The 15,381-nt window shown below is 42.0% G+C and overlaps 1 protein-coding gene and 1 non-coding gene across 4 annotated transcripts in view; both read right to left on the bottom strand.

Annotated features, from left to right (window-relative positions):
- LOC122795085 overlaps nt 1-138 on the bottom strand; it is a 154-nt gene extending 16 nt beyond the window's left edge. Inside the window, exon 1 of the ribosomal RNA XR_006363728.1 lies at nt 1-138. This exon is cut by the window's left edge and continues 16 nt beyond it. This is a non-coding gene — a ribosomal RNA (5.8S ribosomal RNA).
- The window catches only part of LOC122794469 (DNA polymerase nu-like), a 1,147,210-nt gene that overhangs the window by 135,531 nt on the left and 996,298 nt on the right, over nt 1-15,381 (bottom strand). The window lies entirely within an intron of this gene.

Here is a 15,381-nt window from a genome sequence, read left to right as displayed (position 1 = left end):
GTAGCTCCACGAGGAACCTGGGGCCGCAAGCTGCGTTCGAAGTGTCGATGATCAATGTGTCCTGCAATTCACATTAGGTCTCGCAGCTAGCTGCATTCTTCATTGATGTACGAGCTGAGTGATCCACCGCTCAGAGTTGTACAGTTCTCATTCGCCAGGGGCACTGCTGCCCACGCGGCATCGCACCTTGAGATGAGCAAGTGAGGTTTCACGAGCATCGTCACAGGTGCCCGGACCAGGGTTACTGGTCCTGCGCTGCAGGACGGCAGGGAGTCCCCTCAGCAGCTGGCACGCGGCTGGACCACCGACCTTCCGGGTCTTTGAAATGATGTGCCATGTGGAGTGGGGTATCCTCCACAGGTACCCACGACCAACATCAAGGGGAGAGGACTCTGGTGTGCCAACCCTGGGGGTGGCCTCGCACGGCCAGAGGGGAGGCCACCACCACCCCCACTGGGACGGCACCCTCTTCCTCCCCCAATCTCATGGTGAGCACCGCTGGGCCGGGTGCACCCTCCACCACCATCCTCTAGTGGCAGCAGAGGAGCATTGCACCTCCCACCGCACAGAGGGGAAACCCTCCCTCCCGTCGCCAGGAGGCAAGGGGGACAGACACCACCCCTCCTCTCACTCCCTCCTTCCCCCGGGAGCCACGGGCTCAGTCCCGCCACCCTCCACCAGGGAGCACGGAGAGATAGGAGTCAGAGACAGAGAGAGACATAGAGGGTCAGGGCAGCAGGGCGAGGAGAGGCCCTGGCATCCGAGGACGGAACTGTCTCGGGACCCTCAGCATTAATGATCTTCCGCAGGTTCACCTACGGAAACTTTATGACTTTTACTTCCTCTACATAGTAAAATTTGATCATCTTCTTGGCGCACCACCAGGGCTGTGACCGACTCCAGCGGGGCCGATCCAAGGATTTCACTAAACCTTCCAATCGGTAGTAGCGGCGGGCAGTGTGTACAAAGGGCAGGGACTTAATCAATGCGAGCTTATGACCGGCACTTACTGGGAATTCCTCGTTCATGGGGAATAATTGCAATCTCTGGTCACTATCACGAATGGGGTTCAGCGGATTACCCGGACCTGTCAGCCAGGGGTAGACACATGCTGATCCATTCAGTGTAGCACGCATGCAGCCCCGGACATCTAAGGGCATCACAGACCTGTTATTGCTCAATCTCGTGTGGCTGAAAGCCACATGTCCCTCTAAGAAGTTGGAGATGACCGCATTGAGCCTTATAGCTAGTTAGCATGGTGGAGTCTCATTCATTATTGGAATTAACCAGAGAAATCACCCCACCAACTAAGAACGGCCATGCACCACCACCCACAGAATCGAGGAAGAGCTATTAATCTGTCAGTCCTTTCTGTGTCAGGGCCGGGTGAGGTTTCCCGTGTTGAGTCATGCAAGCTTCAATCCTGGTGGTGGCATTCTATCAATTCCTCCATACTGGAAGGGGTGGCACAATCCAGACCTTCTCACCCAGGCGGGAGTGCTCCCTGCCTGCCCCTTTCTGCCCCGTCCCCCTTCCGGACTTCCATTGGGACGGACCCCCCTCCGGGCTTCCACTTCTACCCGGGTGGGAAAGCTCTTCCCTCATGCTACATATCTCCTGAGGTCTGTTGAACAGTGCTGTGTCCTCATGCTCTCGGAGCCTCTCAGGGGGACCTCCCTCCAATCCCAGCCAGCCTCGCAGAACTCCCCTCGGCTGCAGAGGGGCAGGCCCGCTCTCATTGGGGCTTCCTTGTCCCCCTCCTTTTGGGTCCATAGCCATTCTGGGGACTTTGCGACATTTTGGGGATGCCATCGGGTACCGGGCATGGTTAGACGCCTTCCCCCTGCCTGGCAGGAGCTTTCTGGACCCAGCAGCCATCTGCCAAACACTCCCTTGAGGACGTCCATCGTGAGGGGCTCTACTTGACTCCGCTTACCCAAGCAGGAGCACTCTGGAGGCTCAGAGGGCACGGAGACACGGCACAGTTTGGAAGCCTTCACGACATATGTAGCACAGGGCAAGAGCTCTCCCGCCTGGGTAGAAGTGGAAGCCCAGAGGGGGCCCTGTCCCGATGGAAGTCCAGAAGGGGAACAGGGGCAGAAAGCGGCCAGGCAGGGAGTGCTCCCATCTGGGTGAGAAGATCCGGATCGTGCCCCCCTCCTGTACAGAAATCCTTAAGGGAGCATCTGGTGAAAGGCTGTGGAGCCAGGAGTGCTCCTGCTTGGGTGACCGAGGTCAGGCAGAGGCCCCCAAGATGAAAGTCATCAAGGGAGCATCAGGTGGGGGGTCTGCATGCCCCTGCTACGGGACCAGGAGTGCTCCTGCCTGGGTGAGCAGAGTCAGGCGGAGCCCCCACAATGGAAGTCCTCAAGGGAGCATCTGGCATAGGGCTGCGGGGTCCAGATAGCTCCTGCCTGGGTGGTCAGACCGAGGCCCCCAAGACGGAAGTTCTCAAGGAAGCATCTGCAAGGGGGCTGCAGGGCCAGGAGTCCACCTGCCTAGGTGAGTGGGGTTAGGCAGAGCCCCCCCCATGATGTTGAGTGTAAGGGAACACTGATTCCTTAGACCTCAATGATATTGCTTCAGCCATTAGCTGTGTTAAGTAGAAAGATTTCCTGATCAGTGTCTTCATTTGATAATCAGAGGAGAGGGGAATTATCTATTGAAATTCCAAGGTCCCTAACAACATTTTCATTTTGAAATGGAATATCATCTATGCAGTAAGCTGTGGGGAGGGGTTTTCTACCAAATGTGACAATGTTGTATAGGTATTTATGAGTGTAAACTCTTGCTAGAGAGCTTGGGCAGTAGAAGAGGATTTGACAATGACTGTCAGTTTACAGTCAGTGCAAATTTAGTTAGCCAGAGATACTGTTTCTTGGTGTGTTGATCAAAAATGTAAATATCAAATGAAAGAGGTCCAATCACTGTGCCCTGCAGTATACCAATAGTTACCTTAATATTCTCTGATGCTGTAACTACCACCTGCATAGTCTTTTAGCCAACTGGCTATCCATTTTACCACTAAAATATCTATTTGTAATGGATTAAGGTTTTGTGGAGGATGTTTTTTATATGCCATACTAATTATCCTTTTATTTTAAACAAAGGCTTTTGTTCTAGACTTGACTAAAAACTCAGTCAGAGCAGTTCTTTCACTTAGGACTCCCCTATCCCTTTCTCTTTGCCTATAATCAGTCCCTGGTAGAGAATCCAGTCTCTAACCCGCAGTCCAAAGTTCTTCTTAGCCTCATCCTACTCTATCACCTTTCCCTCTCTCGTTATTTCCTCACAATACTGAGGTTCCTTTGCAAGCTTTCTATAGTAAATTGCAGTCCCCACTTGCCTATTTTCTGTACCCTTATTTGCAATCATCCCTAGTGACAAAATCTCTGTTCTCCACTCCTGTTCTTAGAACACTTTCTGCACCTTTATGAATATAATATTCTCTCTTTTTTTAATTTTTCCAAATCTTTTGCGTTTCTAATACCATGGCAGGAATGGACCCCATTCATTCCTAAGTCAATTTTCGATTGAAGTTCATGAAGTTGGTATTGTTTCAATCTTTGATGTCAGCCAAAAGTGCTCTTCGCAGCACCTGCAATGTGCCCAGCTCGTACTGAGTTACATGTATTGGTAACATATCTAAAGACAATTGTAGATTTTTTTTATAAGACCCATTGCTCCTACTACTATTGGAATGGTCTGGGTATCTTTCTTCCACGCTGCTCTCATTTCTGCCTGTAAATCATGATATTCTGTGACTTTGTGTCTCTGTGTACACAAGATACTGTAGTCACTGGGTGTAGCGATTTCGATGATCAATGCTAATTTTGTCTTCTTTTCATGGACCACTATATCTGGTTTTCTTGAATCTATCTTTTGAACTGTTGCTAATGGGTGACCTCATGTGATGTAGACTTCATCATTTTCTATGATGCATTGTAGTTTATGTTTCCAGTGTTTTTCAGGCACTTCAATACCATAATGTTTGCACAATCCCCAGAGCAACAGTCTTGCCACATTTCAGTATACAATCCTTCTGCCATTAGTATGACACAACCAGCAGCAAGGTGTGTGACTGTTTCCAATTCTATTTTACAAAACCTACATTTGCCTAGTTCTCTCACATGGTCAATGGACTTTGTAAACCAACGTGTATGTAGCCCACTATCTTGGGCTACCAATATTAACCTTTTATCTTTTGGTTTGAATGTGTCTCTCCGTAACCATTTCTGCATTCAATCCTGATCAACATGAGGTTCTTCCAGAAGTTTTCTATATATTTTCCACATTTCTTGCCTTCTCATCTGATCCATTACCTTATATTCTTTCTTTTATTTTTTGGCATATTCAGTTGCTACCTGATTTTTATCTACTTCTGGTTTGATTTACGTTCCTGCTTGACACCGATATGCTTCTGCTAGATTAAACAGGGAAGTCATCTTAGATTTATTCTCCTCATGTTTCACTCTGTTTGGGTCTTGTGAGGTCAGCAGATATGTGTGCAGTCCCACAATTGCAGATCTATACATGTAATCAATTTCAAGGAGGCCCATACCTCCTTCGGAATGGGGAATATATAATGTTGGTATGCATTGTTTTTTATAAATCATTTGGTGAGCATGAAGCAACCTGCTTGTTTTCATGTCTAATCTATCCAACACATTTTGGAGCCAGTCAATCACTCCAAAACTGTAAGTTAGGACAGGAACAGCAAATTGGTTTATAGCTTGAATTTTATTCCTAGATGTCAACACTGTTTTCAGGATTAATTTAAGTCTTCTAAAATATTCCTAAGTTTTATTCACATTTGTTCATGTTTTATTGTTGATCCTTCATTAATTACCAAATATTTATAGACTCCCTCTTGCTCAAGTTCTTTTATATCACATTCTTGTCCCAAACTGATGTTTTCTTTGTGCTGTGGTTTTCCTGCTTTGAAGGTTGCTTTTGCACATTTATCAAGACCAAATTACATTTTTATATCATCTGAAAAAGTTTTGACTAGTTGCAGTTGTACTTTCAGTTCCTCATCTGATGAGCTATGCAATTTTAAATCCTCGACAAAGAGAAGATGAGAGGTCTTTACACTTTGTTGTTTTCTAGGAGTCAAATTATAGTCATGGCCTTATTTGTTAAGTAGACAGTTTAAAGGGTTAAATGCAAGACAGAATAGCAGCAGTGACAGGGAGTCACCCTGGAATATCCCCTTTAGAATTGTTATCCCTGGAATAATACTTTGTCTTTTATCATGGCTTAATTGCAAAGTGGTCTGCCACTGTTTTATGGTCACTGTAATGTACGCGATCAGTGTAGGGTGTATCTTATACAGTTTAAACACTCTTTTATCCATGAATGTGGGATACTATCAAATGCTTTTTTGTAGTCAATCTATGCCATACTCAGATTCTTCCACTTTTTACAGTTTTCCATTATGACTTTATTTAGCAACAGATGATCCTTTGTTCATTATGACTTTCTTTTATTACCCTTTTTTTCTATTGCCATGATTGAACTTTCTTCAAAATGACTATAAACTCTGTTAGCGTCAGTTATGGTACATAGTTTATACATCGTCGGAAGGCAAGTTATCGGTCTATAATTTTTAGGATAACTTACAGGTTCACTCTTATGTAGGAGAATTGTTTTTCCTGTTGTTAACCAGGTTGGTGTCTGTTCTGGGTAGGCATATAAATAGTTCTTACTCATGGCTAAATCTTCATGCAAAGATATTAATACTTTTAACCAGAAGTAGGTACTGCATCCGGGCCTGGGATTTTCCAATTGGAGGCTTTTCTTAACTTTATCTCAGTCTCTCTGGCCGTTACTTCATCACAGTTCATATCCTGTACCTTTGAACTTCTTATTCTTTCTTTTACTTCTTCTATTCATTTAGCATCTTTGTTATGTTCCACAGGATCTTCATAGATATTTCTCCAAAATGGATCTACTTCTTTTTTGGGTGGTCTTTCAATTCCTTTTAACTTGTTTCCCAATTCTCTATAGAACTTTTTAGGGTCATCAATAAATTGCTTATTTTGTACTTTTCCTTTATATTTATCTGTGTATCTTCTAAGTTTTTTTTCTGCCTGTGCTGAGATTTGTAGTTTATTATTTGCAATAGTGCAAGATAGACCCTGATCCATTATAATACTGTGCATTGCTTTTATCGTGTATTTCTGAATATTTTTGTTTATCCGTTCCCTCTTCTATACTCTTCTAACAGTGACACTTCTTGTCTTAATTGCTTTATAGTTTTCTCTATTTGATACTTCCATGATGGTTTTTGATTTTTCCCCTTCCTTTCCCTTACTACCCTGTGTTCTTATGGTAGAATTGTATCTGTTATTATTTTAGCTGCACAGCAATATATCCTGTTTACTTCTGTTATATCACATGGATCTCTATGGATACTTCTAATTACTGTATTAATTTGTTTTTACCAAACTTCTGACTTTTTGGGTTTTATTGACCTTCTGCATTCTATTTCTTTCATTGATCATAATATGCCTATCTCTGTTAAATCAAGCAGCTCTTCTTTTAGCTCATTTTCTTCAAAACTAAGGGCACATTTTTTGTTCTCCATTTCCTGCGGGCATTCTATAGAGAGCTCTATAGCAACTTCCTGTGGCACATTCTCTTCAATTTCATCCTGTGTCATCCATTGCTTTGTCATATGGGAACTCACTGGCCTATCACTCCTCAAGATTGACTGTGTCAGAGTTGCCACTGTTTCCTGTTCCTTCACTTACTGTCTGGCTTCAAGTGAACACTTATACTGGTTTCCTGTGGAAGGCTCCAAAATATCTTCATATGGCAACTGCCCAGTTGCTCCCAGTTCCACTGGTTTCTCCTTAATTTGGTTGTCTATTGTTCTATCCTGTTGTGGTGCTTTCTGAGTTTGATTTTCCACACTGAATCCTTAACTTTGCAGTCACTCCATTACCTCAGTTTCTATTTATTTAACTTCTCCATTACTAATCTTCTTTCCTACTTTTCCTGTCTTATTTTTTTGTATTGTAAAGCTTTCCATGTCCAGATTCCTTTGCCAGTATTTCTCTTCAAATATCTTTGGTGCTACTCTTTTTGAATTGATTCATTTTGCTTTCGCCTTTGCATAAATATTAACACCATATTAAATCTCTTTTTCTTTCCCATGTCCATATTTCTTCTTCAGATGTCTCGCGATCTTCCTGTTTCTTCTTACTATGGGGACTCATTCCATTATGCTGTAATATAACCTGTATCAGACCTTCTACATCAAATCCTTCACTTTGCAGGCATTCCATAACTTCAGCTTCTATTTTTTAACTTCTACTTTACTAATCTTCTTTTCTACTCTACTTTACTAATCTTCTTTTCTACATTTCCTCTTTGTGATATTAATTTTCAATTGTGAAATTTTCCATATCTGGATGCCTTTGCCTGTATTTCTCTTCAAATATCTTTCGGGCTGCCTTTTTTGTATTGATTAATTTGGCTTTCAACTTTGCATAAATATTGCACCATATCAAATCTCTCTTTCTTTCCCATGTCCGTATTTCTTTTTTATACTTTTCAAAAATTTCTAGGTTTTGTTGTTTATATTTCTGCACTTCCTCAGATGCTTCTTTTTCCAAACAGATCACAGTTTCTTGGTCTATATAATGTTTTCACAAATATGTTGAATTAACGAGCACACATTTTTGTTTGAGGCTTCTGACAGTTTTTCTTGTGTAAGTATTTTTATTTCCTCTAATTTCTCTCTTAATCTTTTTGTATATCTTGTGTCTGGAAATTCTGGGCTTTTTGCATAATAGTAACAATACATAATTTCTTTCATATCCTTAATAGTCCACTCTGTTGTCTTTGTGGCTCTTCTTTGGCCTATCAGTTTTTTGTGATTTTTGTGGACTGTTACTTCCTTTTACAATGGGGGGGCTGTCCACTCCCTAGGCCTGGCCTAGCCCCATTGTAGGAATGTTTCCATATTTTGAGGATTCTACACTGTCATTTTTTCCAGTCCTAGTACCAGTGCGTCTATGAGGATTGGGCACTTTTTTATCCTGGGTCTTGTGCACCCAGATGTCTTTTTTATTTTTGACCTACTTCTGTCCATGATGTGTGCTATATAAAATACAGTCCATATATCAGTGTCATCTTGGTGAGATTTTGTGAAAAACAGGGTCCACCTCATGAGGATCCTCACCAAGACTTGAAGATGAATTCAGTTTCAGCAATACTAGTCTCTGACTTATCATCTCTCCATTTGGACCCCAACTTATCATCTCTCCATTTGGACCCCTAATAATATTCTGTATGGTTATTACTATTCACTTTAAAGATCTACATCCAAAATCCCATTCTGTCCTTATTTCATGAATCCCCCCACTCCATTATCATCCCTTTACACTTTGAATTATAACATTTTGCTTGTGTTATGTACATGAGCCTTAACTGTATAGCTTTAAAATATCCCTTCATATCAGGTAAAACCACACTATTCTATGGGAAGGATCAACTTATCCCACTTAACTCTTGCTCTCTATCTCTTCCCAGATGGATTCCTTCAACTGTTTGCTAATTGTTATCTGTGACTTCTCCTCTGATTGATAAAAATAAGTTTGACCTTTATATAAAACTAAAGAGAGTAAAAACATTTCCACTGCTTGAATCTTACTATCCATATCCATAAACAAGGGCTTCCAGTTTCTCAGTTTTGTACCTTTTGTTTGGTCATATCCTTAGCTTTCATAACATAAGTCTTTTAATCCATGTTCATAAATACTTAATCTTATCTTAGCCCATAAATATGGGTATTGCTGAACCAATTTCTGAGTGCGTACATAATCTGTGGCTATGGCTTTTGCTTTATCTTTATTAATTTTGCATCAAGTACAAAATAATATTATCTGCAAATAAAGCCACCTTTTCTTGATTACCATACCAAGTATATCCTTGAATTTCTGAATCCCATATTTTCTTTGCCAATAGCTGTAAATAAAAAGCAAATAAAGGGCAAAGGTGACATCCCTGTTTGGTTCCTCTGTTCAAACACAACTCATCGGTGAGGAACCCTCACACTTTAATTCTAGCCCCCAATCCTTTATATATCCCCTTAGTTAACCTTATTATTGTATCAGGGAATGTGAATGCTTTCATTACCCTAATAATAAAATCCCAGCTTACTCTGCTGAATGCTTTCTCTGCATCAAGACTCACCAATGACAGTAGTATTTTCTAACATCCTGCTTCCCTCTGGATTATCATTGTCCTGGTAATGTTGACAAATGTTTGCCTCTTCTCCACAATACCACACTGATCCATAGCTATTAAGTTTGACAACAACTTTGTCATTCTTTTAGATAGTTTAGACATAAATAATTTATCTTATCATCATTGCTTAAAACTGAAATAGGTCTGTATGAAGCTGTATCTAATACATATTTACCCCCTTTGGGTAATACAGCCATAACAGCTTTCTTCCAAGATGCTGGCATTTCCCCTCCTTTTAAAAGGTTATTGAACAATATCTTCCAGACCTTTATCACTTTTGTCCACTCTAATTTCCAAACTTCCACAGGAATACCATCTATTCCTGGCGACATCCCTGCAGATTGATTATACATTATAATTTTTATCTCATTTCCTCCTATCATAACTATTAGGTGCTGAGCCTCATCTTTCTCTAACCTTGGCATATTTAAGTCTTCCATAAATATTTCCTTTTGTGCTCTTTTTTTGCATCCACATTCCTCTGCTTTATACAAGTTTTCATAAAATTTCTAGTTTTTGTTGCCTATGTCATTGTGCTAAAAGTTTTTGTGTTTTTGAATTATTATCCAAAAAATAGTTGGTTAACAGCTGTCTTTCTAAACTCATGAATGTTATCCAAATAGTTCATAGTTCATAAGTTAATACTAGCCTAACTGCTCCTGTGGGCCATTTTAAGCCTAGCCAATTACCCCTGTGAGAATCAAACCCTGCACCTTGTGTCTGTAAGGTAAACATACTTCTTTATTATCTCTTTTGTACTTTGTAGTTGCTCCTCTTCTGTGAGATTCCTTATTCTGCAATACTTTAACCTTTGTTAGTCCCATCTAAATAATCCAACCACTTTCTAACCATATATCTATTGCTATTTTATTTCCACCCTATTTTTATACACCATTTTAATTCTATCTTACTCATTAGCTATCCCTTCTGAAGAAATTTCTATCTTCCCTAATAACTCTCAGATAATTTCTACTACCCATTTCTTAACTTCCTCTCTTTTTAACAGGTAGGTGGGAAAGTTCCAGTGTCTCATTTTTACTTCATTACCTTCCATTTTAACTTGGTGCATGATCTGAAATAGTTATTGGATGTAGGTTGAAGCTTTTGATTAAATGCAAATGCTCATGTGAAATATAATTTATATCCAATCTAGCCCAGTTATTGTACCTTGTGGGAATAATATGTAAATCCCATCCAAGTACCTATAATTAATTCAGCCCTAAGAGTTATCCCAGTAGTCAGGGACTTGGTGACAGATGTATACAGTAATCTAGCCTTTAACTATCTCATGTCTATAGTAGTGAGGGAATCATTCTATGGTGTGCACATTATAAACAAAAGATATGGCATCTAGATCCAAGGATATCATTGTTCCACTATATTCGGCATTCATCATTTTGTACAATGCCCCTTTAGTATGTACCTAAACACGCACGTCCAACAAGTGGAGCATCTACAGGAGGTTCCTCTCAAAAGAATAAATGGCGTAAGTAACATGTTGTATGTAGACTAACTAAAAGCCCTATAGCTGTATTCTGTTTTCTACAAGGGGTTGATGGGAGATATATGCCTGGCACTCAAGGCATTGTTGACCCCCACCCTGATAGACTTCCTATATATCTGCAAAATTACCCATTCTAAAGACTTAAACCTTGCCTGTGATATAAATAGGACAAATAGGACCTGCTGGAGATACAGATATGTATCCCAGATACTACTCCTTCTCTGGAACAGGCTTCTTATCCATATGAATCAGATTTCCTTCCAAATCCAATTAAAGTATGACTTGGACAATTGAATGGGGAACAGGAAATTCATACCTGGCTTAGCAAGTATGTCTTTAATTGACACAGGCTGTCTGTAAATTGTTTATTTCCCAGGCCCCTGCTTGTAAATGTTTCATCTTCCAAGACCCTGCTTACACTTACCATGGATACCAAAACTTATTTGGGATGCATTGCTAGGTTCAAAAAGGCCCCAGTGGTCATTAGCTCAGTACACACCTATGAATCTATGAACCTTTGAAATCTAACCTCTTTTATTATATTTTCCTTTCTTGGTCCCACTGATACATCCTCAGTATTGAAAATCAAATTCCAGTTCTACCGCTAAGTAAGGGTCTATATTAGATCACCGACCACTTAAAAAAGCAGAAGGTGATTAATCAAACCTATGTAAGCGAAAGCTTACAATCTCGAACTGTCAGAACAGCGATTTTTTTCCTAGGGAAAAAAATCTCTGTTCCAAAACACATACACACAACACAAGCACACCAAACAAACAGCAATCCACACACATACACCTAAAATCTTACACCTAACCCTACACTAAACTATACACACACCACTAACTATCCACTTACCTTAACCCAAACCCTAACCCTAAGGTCTGTCACTAGCGCACATTCACCTCACCCGCTCCCTAACCCTAACTCACCTAACCTGCCCTAATCCTCACGTCCACACAATCACGCACATACCTAACCCGTGCCCTAACCCTAACTCACCTAACCCGCCCTAACCCTCACATCCACACAATCGCACACTTACTTGAACCCGACCCGTAACTTTCCACCACAGCGCTGAAAATACCGAAGCAACAGAAACGGACAACCAAATTCTTTCCCTAGGAAAAAAAATGGTTTTCTGTTGCTTTGATATTTTAAGTTTTCACTGCATAGGGTTCAATATTAGAATATTCGAAGGTTTGCAACCTCGATGTTCTAATATAGACCCTCTAAGTAATATTTCCTGCTGAAAGTTGATTATTTCTCATAAAAGTTTCTTAAGCTCCATAATAACAGCTTTTGGTGGAATATAAATACATGCCAGCATAATCTTCTTCCTTTTGCCAATAGCCCCTTACTACCACAAATCTATCATCATTATCTTTTTCCCTCTTCTGCTACTATTGGAGCTCCTTTAACAATCATTATTATGACTCCATTTTCCTTTGTCCCTCATATTCTGCTGCGTATCCATCCTGGAATCCTTTATCTGTCAAATTCACATGCTCATTTCTTTCCAAATGTTTCTCATGCAGTATTGCTATTTGTACTTTGCATTTCTTAAAATAATTAAGTATTCTCTCCTTTCTGTCTATACTTGTAAGACTATTTGCATCCCATGATAATATAAGTAGAGTAGCCATTATAATAAAAAAAGAAGTTATGTACTCATCATAACATTCCATCTGAGTAGTTGTACTTCATTTGTCTTCAACCTGTGGGTATTCGGATCTAGATCAGATCTGAGACTGCATCACCAGCATCTGATCCGAGCTCCAAGCTCCTCCCCCTACCCATAATGCCCCTCCATCTCCTTCATCCCTCAGATCAAGTTTGCTGAATCAGAAACATAAGCCCGACCCAAGAAAAAACTTTACCACTAAAGGTTCAGAAAATCTAGAACAAACATAAGCAGGAGAGCCACAAGTGTGCACCTCTCCCAAATAGCAAAGTAGGACAATCATGGCCAGGTTAGAGGAAAGGAGGGAGTGATGGTTGAAGACAAATGAAGTACAACTACACAGATGGAACGTTATGGTGAGTACATAACTTCTTTATCTGAAGTAGTTTACTTCACTTGATCTTCAATCTGTGGGACAGAGTCCCTAGCTACCTTTATCTGCATGGCCCTCATGGAAGGATATTACGGAGCACAGCAGAGCCAAAGGATGCTCTGCACCTGGATACCATGTTCAATTTGTAATGTGAAATAAAGGTATGAGATGAGGACCAAGTAGCTGCAGAACAAATGTCATCCAGTGACACCCTAGACCAGAAAGCTGCCGAAGTTGCCATAGATCTAGTGGAGTGGGCTTTTATCAGGCCCGGCAGGAAGATGCCTTTGTCAGAGTATGCCAGAAGGATGCACTGGGAAATTCATCTCGCAATGGTAACTTTGGAAACCAGTTTGCATAAAAAGGGTCTCAAATAGGAAACAAACAGTTGATCTGATTTCCAGAAGGGTTTTGTTCTGTGCAGGTAAAATCTCAATTGCCAATGTACATCTAACAAATGTAACTTGCATTCACTTCTATTCTGGAAGTTTGGAAAGAAAACAGGTAGATTGATGGTTTGATTAATATTGTTCTCAGAAGCCACTTTAGGAAGGAAGGACAGATTTGTTTGCAGGGAAACTCTGTCCTTATGAAAAACCATATAAGGAACTTTAATAGATAAGGCTTGAAGTTCCGATACCCTCCTGGCCGAAGTAATGGCCACCAAAAAGGGTGTCTTGCAAGAAGGAATTGCAAGTTTACTGACGCCGCTGGTTCAAAGGGTGGAGAAACTAGGGCTTGCAAGACAAAGGTGAGGTCCCAAGGTGGCGTTGGATCCTTCACTGGCGGTCGTAACATAAAAGTTCCTTTAAGAAAGGTCTTACAGAACCTAGAGGAAGGTAAGGAAGCCATGTTTCACCCACATGGAAGTTAGAAATGGCAGCCAGTTGAACTCTAACAGTAGAAGAACTCGCACCCTGTTGAAAAATACCACACAAGAATTCCAGAATGGCCGGAACTGGAGATGAAAAGGGGTCTAGATTCCATTGAAAGGCCCAGATAGAGAAACGTTTCCATTTACTACGGTATATCTTTCTGGTGGAAGATTTATGGGCCACCACCAGAATGGCTTTAACTGGAGAGGATAAACCGGGAGTCCTAATCATTACTAGAACTGGAGCAGCCAAGCTGTGAGTTTCAGACTGTCCAGGTCTGGGTGAGGGACCCCTGAGGGGTGAGAGATAAGATCTGGAACCGGATCCAAGATTCATGGAGGAACTACTAGATGAGACCATAGACAGGGGAACCAGACTTAACGAGGCCAGAATGGGGCAATGCGGATAACTGTGCTCCCCAGCCTGCGAGCTTTCTGAAGAAACTTTGGAATGAGAATTAACGGATTGTAAGCATAAAGAAGACAGAGAGGTCAAGCATGAACTAGGGCATGGGGCTTCCCCCTGAGGGGGGTTCAGAGCGAAGAACTCACTGCACTTCGTGCTAGAAGGAGATGCGCAGAGATCGCAGCAAGGCCAGCCCCACTTGAGGAAGATCTGTTCCATTACTGAAGGATTTAGAGACCACTCGTAAGGCATCAGAATAGTCCTGCTGAGCCTGTCCGCTAGGATGTTGGACCGTCCCGGAATGTGAGTCACCACCAGAAAGCGGCCGGTGGAAACTGCCCATTCCCACACTCTCATGGCTTCTCAACAAAGGGGGTAAGATCTAGTTCCTCCCTGTTTGCTGATATACCAGACCACTGACATGTTGTCTGACTAGATGGCATTAGTCCCCAGAGGAAGATGGGCATGAAGGGCCTGCAACGCTAAAAGAACCGCTCTCATCTCCAGGACATTGATATGCAAGTTGTTCTCGGAAGGGGACCACATGCCTTGGACTGTCCTTCCTGAACAATGTCCCCCACCCTAGCTGGGAGGCATCTGTGGTCACTGTGGTTGTTGGAAAAGAAGGAAGAAAGGACGTCCATGGACAAGTTCGGGGGAAAGAGTCCATCAGATAAGTGACTCTCTGCAAGCCCGAGATATGCGTATTAGATGGGACAATGGTAGGTCCAGTAGGGACCACTGAACTGCTAACATCTACTGGAGGACCTCATGTGAAGACGTGCAAGGGGGAGAAGATTGATAGTGGCTGCCATGGAACCCAAGGCCCGCAGAACTAATTCTGCTGATGGGCAGTGAGAATGAAGAAGGTAAGATATGTAAAGTTTCAAGTTGTTTACCCTTTCCAGAGTGAGGCAGGCTTTCATTTGTATGGTGTCTAGCCAAGCTGCAATGAAATGTAGGCTCTGCACTGGAGTCAGAGATGACTTGTTGACGTTGATTGTAATGTCCAGTCTGTTTGCCAGAAGAAGGAAGTAATCTCTGGCCAGGCATAGTAGACACTCGGTAGGGGAAGCATGGAGCCAATCAGCCAGGTAGGGGAAAACCTGGATTCCCTAAAGCCTCAGGTGGGCCGCTACCACCGCCATTACTTTGGTGAACACCCTGGGGGTGTGGTGAGACCAAAGGGTAGGCCCTGAATTGGTAATGACTGGCCCCCAGCTGGAAGCGAAGAAACCTGCAGGAGTGCCTGTTCATTTTGATGTGATAGTACGCATCCCGA

The sequence above is a fragment of the Protopterus annectens genome, chromosome 2.part1, assembly GCF_019279795.1.
Source record: "Protopterus annectens isolate FY-2018-M chromosome 2.part1, PAN1.0, whole genome shotgun sequence".
Classification (NCBI taxonomy): domain Eukaryota; kingdom Metazoa; phylum Chordata; order Ceratodontiformes; family Protopteridae; genus Protopterus; species Protopterus annectens.
Note: the sequence above shows the minus strand (reverse complement) of the source record. Positions and strands in the feature narration are given on the sequence as shown.